The sequence below is a fragment of the Suricata suricatta genome, chromosome 9 (genome assembly GCF_006229205.1).
Source record: "Suricata suricatta isolate VVHF042 chromosome 9, meerkat_22Aug2017_6uvM2_HiC, whole genome shotgun sequence".
In the NCBI taxonomy this organism is placed as follows: domain Eukaryota; kingdom Metazoa; phylum Chordata; class Mammalia; order Carnivora; family Herpestidae; genus Suricata; species Suricata suricatta.
In genome coordinates, this window is record NC_043708.1 from 132,413,367 (window position 1) to 132,424,596 (window position 11,230).

Sequence of the window (11,230 nt, forward strand, 5' to 3'; positions counted from 1 at the left end):
TGGTGAGAGACCTGGCTACGGTCTGCCTTTGTGCATTGCAGCACATCCTCCCAGGCCCCATGTGCCCTGCCTCTTGCCGTGCCCAGCTTTCCTTCCTGACTGCTGATCCGGCTGACCTCTAGGGGACTTCATGGCCCTACACCAGATCCGGGTGCCAGACGTCTCCACCACCTCCTGGAATTGTGTCAAGTCTGATCTCTATAATATATTCCATATTCTGTATCACACAGAGCAGATCTGTCCCACTGACAAATCACTCGGTACTGGCAGAGGAATTAGCAAATTGGTCTTGAGTAGGAGATCTGGTGGTGTTCTACAGTGCTTTTTCTTTCCCACAGAAAACTGATGCCCAGGATTAAGATGCTGGATTGAAGAATACACATATTTTAAAATTTAAAAGATGCTGCAAGATGGATATCCTAAAACACTGTAAAAATTCAAATCTGTACAATGAACACAGCAGTGCTCTACCTGCATCCCACACCATCTTTGATGCTATTTTTTGGTTTTCTGATAATTATGAGAATGTATCTTCTTATGATTTAAATTCCATATTTCCCTCTCTGCTATTAAATTTGAGTCCCTCATGTATGTTGGCCACAAGTATGTTCTTTTGTAAATTTTCTTTTTTATAGCTGCTGACCATTTTTTAATGTTGGATTCTACATATTTTTTCTGCTAAATTTGCAAATGTTCTTTGGGCATTACACACATGATCCTTTATCTACTATCCTTGGTATCTATCTGCATTGAAAACAATTTAGTAGAAACCTATTTTTATCATCTTTGGACTTTGTTAACAGCATATTTTGCCATCAATATTGTGTTTTTTTTTTTAACACTGGAGTATTTATACCACTGGGAATTCCTCGGAAAATAGTATAAAATAGGGGTTCAAATATATTTTCATCTGATGGATAATATTCTTTTAGTACCATTTATTAAGTAATCCATCATTTTCCACTGATTTGAGAAATAAATTTTGCCATTTTATTTCACGTATATACAAGGATCTATTTCTGATTCTTTATTTACTTCTACCGATAAAAAATTCAATAAATTATGAATATATTTATAAATCTTTAATCTTATAAATACACATGCATTCCAAGATAAACATCATGATTGATAAGTAAAATACAAGAAGCATTGCCATTAAAATAAGGAACAAAACACCTTTCACTTAAATTGTTTTGAAAGTATGAATCAATGCAGTAAGAAAAAAAGTATTGAGTTTCACAAAATGGAGTCAAAGTTATAAATATTTGACATGGTTTGGTTGTATACTTGAAAAAGATACTTAACTGAAAAATTAATTTAACAGGAAATTTTTATAAATATCCTAATTTTAAAATTAATATTAAAAAATCAATCACTTGCTAGACACAGAGAGTAAAGGTAAAAAATTAAATTCAGGAATGATCCCATTTGCAAGAGCAACAAAAATAGACAAACTATCTAGGAATAAACTGGATATAAAATAGACAAACTATCTAGGAATAAACTGGAGAAATGGTCAGTGTTTGTTCGAAGAAGATAACCAAACTCTCCTGAGAGGCATAAATGCAGAATTGAAAAGGTGAAAGCACACTTTTTATAAAGATTTGATATCATGAAGAATTTGATTCTTTATAAATTTATCTATAAATTTATTATAGGGGTTGGGGATCTCAAGGACAGGGCACAGGTCTTGGGCTCCCAGCACAAGGGGAAGGGGAAGACTCAGCTGGGTGTTAAGACAGTGATTTGCTTTCACTATTTTCCTATGTCTATGTAGTAAGAACTAACAACAACAACAACAACAACAAAAATATATATATATATACACACTCACACACACACATATATATATATATATCTTATATATTCTTTTTACTTTGTGCTTTCTGATTGGTAAGTAGGCCAATCCTTCAGGAAGTCTTAACAAGTTTGGTTTCTGTCTCAGTCCTGTAGAAGCACTGTTGTACCAAAGCCCCTGCCCTTAACTTACAGTCTGCCTGAGGGCAAGACCTACAGAGAAGAAACATGAAAATATTTCCTTTGCTTATAAAAGTACCCTTTTAGTACACTAGTCCCCCCACTTTAGGTTTATTTATTTTGAGAGAGAGAGAGAAAAAGCATGAATGGGAAAGGGACAGAAAGAGAGGAGAGTGTGAGAATCCCAAGAAGGCTCTGCACTGTCAGCCTGGAGCCTGATGTGGGTCTTGAACTCATGAACTGTGAGATCTTGACCTGAGCTGAAGTCGGACACTTAACCAATGAAGCCACCCAGTCACCCCTTAAAACTAAACCCTTAAGCATTGCCTATGTAGTCAATTCACACAGAAAATACTCTCTCTGCTTCTACTATGTGTTGCATTATCATTTCCTTATTATATATCTGTTTAGATCAGTGATCAGCAAACTATGGCCTAAGGTCTAAATCTGGTCTGCTGGCTGTTTTGTAAAGTTTGAATCATAGCCACACCCATTTATTTACATATTTACATGTTGTCTATGCCTGTACTCACTCTGCAATGGCAGAACTGAGTGATTCTAACAGAGATGTACAGCCCACAAAGCTGAAAACATTTACCCCCTGAGCCTTTATAGGTCAAGGTGGCTGATACTCTTCTTGGCCATAGACATCCTGAGGATAAGCTTATTGCTTTCTTCTCTTAGCATACTTGGCACTTCAGCCATAAGTGTTACTCAAAAGCATTTTTTTCTGGTATTAATGGATTACTAGAAGGAATATTCTTTAAATTCTGTGTTAAGTGTAGATTATTAAAGTTTTATTTATTTATGTGTTTCCTTGACTACTATTTTTTTTTAAATGTTTACTTATTTTGAAAGAAAGAGAGAGAGAACACATGAGCAGGGAAGGAGCAGAGAAAGAATCCCAAGCAGGCTCTGTGCTGTCAGCACAGAACCCTATGCAGGGCTCGATCTCACAAACTGTGAGTTCATGACCTGAGCCTAAATCAAGAGTTGGATGCTTAACTGACTGAGCCACCCATGCACCCTTACTTGACTATCTCTAATGGAATATGGGGTAGAGAGTAAATATGGAGAGGAAATGCTGCGGACCAGAAATGGACAAAAGTTGAGCTCTGAAGATAGATTAAGAGAGTATTATAATAGAGACAAAAAGTGTAGCATGGGGGGTAGGATACATCAGGGTGGCTGGCAGAAGGGCAACAATAGTAAACTACCTGCAGATCAAAAGATCTGGAGATTATTTCAGTTCCTGATTCTTTTCTTAAAATGTTTTAGTATTTATTTATTTTTGAGAGCCAGAGAGAAACAGAGCATGAGTAGGGGAGGGGCAGAGAGAGAGAGAGAGAGAGAGAGAGAGAGAGAATGGGAAGCAGATTCCAGGCTCTGAGCTCTCAGCACAGAGCCAGACACAGGGCTCAAACTCATGAACCTCAAGATCATAACCTGAGCCAAAGTCGGACACTTAATTGACTGAACCACACAGGCACCCCTCTGTTCCTGATTCTTCAAATAGTCTCCACTCCTTTTCCCATGCAGAATTAAGCCCCATAATTTATTTCCAAATATGTAGAAACCATTCACTTGTCTTCATTCCCAATTCCGTCACCCTCTTGCTATAAGCCAACATCGTACATTTCCTGGTTCTACACTAGACTCCTAATTGGACTCTCTATTATTGCTATTAGGATGTTTTTGAGTATAAGTAAGAGAAAATCCAAGTCTAAGTGGCTGAGGGATAAACAGAATCTGTTATATTACTTAATTAGAAATTCTAGCAACAGTTCAGACTTTCGGCATGATTATATCAGGAATCTAGGTTTATTTCTCTGCAGTTCTTTCCTTTTGTGCTCCTCCATGGTGGACCTTGTCCTTAGGCTGGCTTCTCTCCTGGTGCAGAATGCTACCAGCAGTGGCCCACACCCAAGCTGTCCTCATTCACACCCAGGGGAAGAGAAAAGATACCTTGTTCACCAAATATGGATCAAAAGTCACATGCTGTAAAAGAGTTGAATCAACCTGAGCCAATCACCCATGAATAGGGATGGGATCACCTTGCACAGCTTCTCATTTTTAGGTTTTAGAAGTGCATAAAAACAGGGCTGCAGTTGTCCTTGAAATTGTGTATCAGAATCCCCTGAAGGGCTTATGAAAACACAGATCACTGGGCCCCCCTCTCAAATGATGATCTAGTAGATTTTGGAGGACACTAGGCATTCTATTCTGTATTGCTTATAAAGTCCCAGGTAATGCTGATGCGTGCTGGTTTACACTTTGGGAACAAGTGACATAGAAAAAGATGCATTGGAAAATCCTTTCCAAAGTCACAGAAGCTGAGACACATGTAGAGAACCATTTATATCAGAGGAAGCATAAATATACTCTTAGGTAGAAGACTACTTCATCTTTTTGTTTTGCAGACATGGAGCCTTGATGGCCTTGAGTTCTGAGAAAACCGAGTGAGTGCTGGGTTACACGATTGTGTTATCCTGACACAGATCTTTCATTCTTTCAGCTGTGCGACTTCTAGCTCTGAAGGTTCCCCCAAAGTCCTAGGTCCAAGTAAAAAAGGGAATTCTCTAATCATCTCTGAAAGTATGTGCTAGGGGGATTGCCATTCCACTTGGTCCCACACTCTTGGAAAGTTGAGTCCAACGATGGACTTAAGAATGAAGTACAAGGAACTATAGAAATCTTCAGTCCATGCCCTAAGCTTCTATTCTTAAGATGATCTGGTAGACTTGGAGACCAATGTTAATAATAATAAGAATATACCACCAACAGTAATGAAATGGCCAAAAAAAAAAAAAATCAATGCCAGGTTGGACTGGCCTTTGCTGATGTTATTAAGAAGTCCAAGGGGGGCTTTGAATCAAGAGAAGTTTAAAAGCAAGGCAGAGCCCCACTGAGAGAGTGCTAACTGAAGCAGATCTGTCCCTCTGGCCCAAACCACCTTCTGCAGGTGATAAATGAAAAGAATTTCACTTGATTCACCAAAAATCCACAGCTTCCTCTGAGGTCACAAAAGTCACATCTTTTCATAGCTTTTGTTTTACATTTGATGGTGGCCTCTAATTGCTTTAGTTAGCTTGGGCTGCCATAACAAAATTCCACAGACTGGGTGGCTTTAACAGCAGATTTATTTCTCACAGTTCTTGAGGCTGGAAGTCCAAGATGAAGGTGTCAGCAAGGTAGGTTTTGTTCTGATGCCTCTTGTTTTTGCTTCTAGGCAGCGCCATCTTGTGTGTCCTCACATGGCCTTTATTTTGGGGGTGTATGTGGAGAGAGAGAGAGAGATCTCTAACTCTCTAGTTGTCTCTTCTGATTTGGGTAGTAATCTCAACATGAGGTCCCACCTTAATGATGCTCCTAATTACCTCACAAAGGCTCTATCTCCAAATGCCATCACATTGGAGGTGAGGGCTTCAGTATATGTATTTGGAGGGACATACTCAGTCCATCACACTGGTCCTTGATTTATTTAGGCAGTGATGTTTCCTCCCCTTTAAAAATAGAATAAGGGGGTAAAAACAGAGCTGGGATATAAAATCTGACTTGGGCAAAAAAATTATTATTTGCTCTCTGGCTCTCCTCGGTTAAGAAGATTCCATGATGGATATCTGTAATTGTGGGCAGTTATCAGTACCAGATGGAAACGCTTTTCAAAACCCCTTCTGCAATTCAGACCAAATTTTCTTCTTTCTTTTGCAGGTAGAGGATGCAAGCGAAAGGTGATGTGTGAAGCTTGGAAAACAAGCCTGGCAAAGGCCCTCTCCCCAGGCTGCCAGCTGCTTTTGTCACAAGAACTAGGAACTGTGAATTACAGACTCCCTGACTCCCAGACTAAGCTGCCCCCCATGGACCTCTCTCTTGTTGCTTTCTGATTATTTCAGATTCCTGTAAAAGAAGCCTGGTTCAGAAGCCCTGCTTGTGAAGGGAGGCAAGACACGCAGGTAACTATCCTACTGAACACAAGGGCCACTGCAGAAGCAATGCCTTTTACCAAAGAGCTTGCACCCCAAGGCATTTCTAAGGCAAGATCGGGCTCCACCCTCTTGGTGGATTAAGAAGAACACACAGATAGCATTTCATAATGTGAAGAAGCAAGCCCGTGTGCATTATCTGACCTGACCTGAGGGACAATATGGTGAGTTTATAATTAGAATGATCCCTCCACTTTACAAATGAAGATATTTGAATTTCATGCTGTCTTCCTATTTGCGACTGTGGATGTCAGAGTCCACTAATATAACAAAGTGCTGTCAGAGGTGTGGTTTAAGAAAGGAAAGATAGCAGTGCCCAACACACGTGTGTACACACACACACACACACACACACACAGTGATCTTGTCAAAACAGAAATCTGACCCGGTCACTCAGACAAGCAACAAGGTCACAAAGACTGACATGGGAACAATGCAATTCTGGCCCTGCCATCACTGTGTGATGTTGGGCAAATCATGCTCTTCTCTGGACCTTTGTTACATGATGAACCAGGTACACTACATGTTGCTGGAACAGTAAGCATTTAGTGTGTTCCAGGCACTATGCTAGAACCACTTTAACTATATTATCTCCTTTAATCCATACAGAACATGGCATGATTAGGAATACTGTTATACATTTTTTTTTACACATAAGGAATTCTTGGCCGGGGGGTGGGTGCAGAGTAACATGGTTGCTGGTAAGTGAATTAAGATATGAGCAAAGGTCTGCATGCCTCCAACTATTCGTACAGCATTCTTTCATTTAACTAAATTATTATTGCATGCTTGCTTTGTTGCAGACACTGCTCTAGGCCTAAGATATAAAAACCTGCTTGGGCTCTGCCTTGACAGAATTTACCATTTAAGTAGGGTGAAAGTTACTAATCAAGTGAGAAAAACTCTACTTGAGAAATAACAACTCTGTGAATGTTGTGAAGGATAAACTCCTGGTGATACGAGAAAACTATGTTAGGAGACGTTTACCTTGTCTGGAGTCATGGAAAGGTTCTGCTAGAAAGTGATGTTTGAGGGGCGCCTGGGTGGCTCAGTCGGTTGAGCGTCTGGCTTCGGCTCAGGTCATGATCTCACGGTTCGTGGGTTCTAGCCCTGCGTCCGGCTCTGTGCTGACAGCTAGCTTAGAGCCTGGAGCCTGCTTCGGATTCTGTGTCTCCCTCTCTCTCTGACCCTCCCCTGTTCCCACTGTCTCTCTCTGTCTCTCAAAAATAAATAAAGAACATAAAAAAAAAGAAAGTGATGTTTGAGATAACATCAAAAGGTTGGCTAGAGGTTAGCTGACTGAAAGGGGGTAGAGGTGAGCATTTCAGCTGGAGGAAACAACATGTGCAAAGGCCCTGGGCTTGAAGAGACCTTGGAAGAAAATGGAGGCCAAATTCCATTGCCTTCCAGATCATGCTAATATATTGGGGATGATGAAGATGACAACGATGATGATAATGATGATGATTTAAGTATTGTACTGAGGTATGGTAGTTCCATGAACAGATTTTCTTTTTGAATTCTAAATCTGGCTACACTGCAGGGTGGGTTAGAGGGACAGAAGAGTAACGTTTATCTCAATATACCAAGCAAAGATAATGGTAGTTTGGAGTAGGTAAGTGGTTATGCAGATGAAGTAATATATCTTCCATTATGAGGTGGGATCTATTTCCTTGGACCTGGTTGTAATTGACAGAGAGATCAACAGAACAGGTTGTAACTGACATTAAAATACTCCTGAGACTGAGCCTTGAAAGTTCCGATGTGTTCTGATTTCTCTCCCTTGTAACGTTTGCAAGCTGGTCTGACCTACTGGTAGATAAAAGGCCACATTGGAAAGAAAACCCAGGTAACCCAACAAGCAGCAAGCACTGACCAAATGCATACATGAGAATGTCTTAGACTTTTAAGATCGCTGGACTTCCAATTGAATAACCCCAGTGAGCCAGAAAAGGAACCTCTCAATCAACCCATATCTCTAAGAAAGAACACACTGCTGATTTAGCCTAGTGCTGCAATGGTTTGTTATAACTAACTTACTAATAGATAACCACAATGGAAGGGCTGGGGATAATATAGGCTTTGATCATATCAAGTTTGAGCTGCCTCAAGATATCCAAGGTAAGGGACAGAAGATCTGAGAGATTGCAACTGGGTTTCTTGCACAATTGATAGATTGTGCTGCATTCACTAGTAGGTAAGATTGAGGTAGCAAATCTTCATCAAAAGGCCATTGAGTATAGTTATCAAGTTCAGAGGAAAGGTCAGAATTGGAGATAAAACATTAGAGGCATCAGCCTACAGATATGTGAAGTAAGGGATGGTGGGAGGATTGCCTGAATATAATAGTACAGTGGTTTCACCAGCCTCCAGCCTGCCTAGATTAGAAACCCAGCACTGTTTATTAATTAGTATGCAGTCTTGGGCATGATCAGGTTTGGTCTGAAATCTATCAGTGGGTTACTGTTGATATTAAATGAGCTAAACATTTAGATGTTTAGAACAGATGAGCCACATGTTTACTACCTCTTTTAAAGGACAGACCAAGAGGAGAGAGAATAAAATCAAATGTTGAGAAACATTGACACACAATTCCTTAGGGGAGGAGGTGAAACTAGAAACAGGGAAAGGGGTAGCGGGAGAATTCTGGGCTGTAACAGAAGCCAAGGTAAGAAAAGAGTTTGAAGAAGAGGAAGATTAACTGGGTCAAATGCTGCTAAAATATCAGGAAACATGAGTTCTTTAAAGTACTCACTGGTTTTAGTAATGAAGAGTCTTTTGGTGAGACTAGAAATACCTTCTTAATGGAAGGGTGAGTTCAGAAGCCATGTTGGAGTATATTGAGGAGTGAGCAGGAGGTAAGGAAATGAAGATAATAATTCTTCTGAGAATGTTTCCTGTGAAGAAGAGATTGACCAAGAGAGGAAGATGTGTGGTCTTAGGAGACTTTCTTTTATTTTTTAAGATGTAAGGAACTTACATTAGTTTTCTGTTGGTGGATAACAAATCGCCATAAATGTAGCCACTTAAAAACCAACTCCCATTTATGGTCTCACAGTTCTGTAGGGCAGACATCTGGGTAGGCAAAACTGGGTTCTCTGCTCAAGGATCCCCAGGGCTGAAATTAAGGGGTCAGTAAGCCAAGACTCTTCCCAGGAAGTTTGGGGGAAGAATTTGCTTACTTCCAAGCTCATGTGAGTTGTTGGTAGATTTTAGTTTGTGTGCTTGTAGGACCGAAGTGCCTATACATATACCTCAGCAGCTCTACTGAGGATCAGTATCATTGGTCATTTGTATAACTTCTTGGAAATATGTCTATTCAGATCTTGTCCTTATTTTTTTTTTAATTTTTTATTTGAGAGAAAGAGAGAGCATGAGTGGAGGAGGGACAAACGGAGAGAATCTTAAACTCCACCCTCAATCTGAAGCCTGACACAGCACTCAATCCCACAACCCTGAGGGATCATGACTTTGAACTGAAATCAAGCATTGGGTGCACAACTGACTGAGCCACCCAGGTGCCCCTGTGTGCTTAATTGTAAGAGTTCTTTATATATCCTATATATAAGTCCCTTATCAGTTATATAATTTTCAAATATTTCCTTCCATTCTGTGAGTTGTCTTTTCACTTTCTTTTTTTAATGTTTACTTATTTGAGAGTGAGAGAGAACAAGAGAGCATGCACAAGTTGAGGACAGGCAGAGAAAGAAGGAGAGAGAGTATTCCCAGGAAGGCTCCACCCTGTTAGTGCAGCATCCAATGCAAGGCTCAATCCCACAATCTGTGAGATCACGACCTGAGCCAAAATCAAGAGTTAGGTGCTAAACTGATGGAACTATCTAGATGCCCCTGCCTTTTCACTTTCTGGATGATGTCTTTGAAACAGAATTTTAAGCATTTGGTGAAACCCAATTTATCTGTTTTTCTTTTGTCACTTGTGATTTTGTATTTCTAAGAGACTACTACCCAATTAAAAATCATGGGATCTATTCTTATGTTCTCTTCTAAGAATTTTTACAGCATTAACTTTTACCTTTTGGTCTTCACTCCATGTTGAGTTAATTTTGCATATGGTGTGAGGAAGGGTCCAAATTCATTTTTTTGCATGTGGACTTCCAGTTGTCTCAGCCTCATTTGTTGGGAAAACCATTCTTTTCCTCATTTCATTATTTTGGTGCACTTGTTGAAAGCTGGTTGACCACAAATATAATATTTATTTCTGAAATTTCAATTCTTCTTACCAATCTATTGACCTATTCATGGGCCAATATGATTACTCTATATTGTCATTATTTTAGCTTTGCACTTAAGGCTTGACATAATTGGAACTTCTAATTTTGTTCATGTATTTCAAGATTGATTTGGCTATTTTGAGTCCCTCTCATTTCCATATGAATTTTATGACCAGTCTGCCAATTATAAGAGAAAAAAGGCAGTTGATGTAAATTTCATTGATCTGTGGACCAATCTGAGTGTTATTCACATTTTAACAATATTCAGTCTTCTGATCTGTGGCAAGGGGTATCTTTCTGTTTATTTAGCTCTTTAACTTTTTAACTATAAACTACAGTTTTAACTGTGAAAACTATAGTTTTCAGCATACAATTCAGCATATAATTCTTATGCTTAAGTTAAATTTGTTCCCAAGTATTTATTTTTGATACTATTATATGATATTTTTGATACTATTAAAAAGAGTTGTGCACCCAACTCTTCTTAACCATGGTTTATTGCTAAGGTACCATAATTTTGTGTGTTGATAGTTTATTCTGTAATCTTGCTGAAGTTACTTGTTACTTCTCATTGTATTTCTGTGGATTTTTATATACAAGATCTTGCCATCTGTAAATAGTGATAATTTTACCTCTTTTTTCCCCCATTCTGGATGCTGCATATTTTCTTTTTCTTGTTTAGATACCCTGGGAGGAACCTCCAGTACAATGTTTAATAAAAGTGGTGAAACAGGATTTGTTTACTTTATTTCCATGCCTAGATGGAAACCATCCAGTTTCTCACTGTTAGGAAAATGTTAGCTGGGGGGGGGGGGGTTGTTCATAGTTGGCCTTCATGGTCTGAAGTATCTCCCTTCAATTCCCAGTTTGTTGACTGTTTTTATCATGAAATCATACTGAATTTTGTAAAATCATTTTCTCCATTTATTGAGATATTATATAGCTTTTGCCTTTATTATTAACATAATGTATTACTTGAATTGATTTTCATGTGTTAAACCAAACTTATAATCATGGGGTAAATATCACTTGGTCTTG

The 11,230-nt window shown here is 39.1% G+C and overlaps 1 long non-coding RNA gene across 1 annotated transcript; it reads left to right on the plus strand.

The window, feature by feature from the left end:
* Positions 1 to 5,433: 5,433 nt before the first annotated feature.
* On the plus strand, positions 5,434 to 10,914 carry LOC115302919. Its single transcript, XR_003913721.1, has 3 exons — positions 5,434 to 5,688; positions 5,871 to 6,124; positions 10,875 to 10,914. It is a non-coding gene; the product is annotated as an uncharacterized LOC115302919 (long non-coding RNA).
* The last annotated feature ends 316 nt before the right edge of the window (positions 10,915 to 11,230 follow it).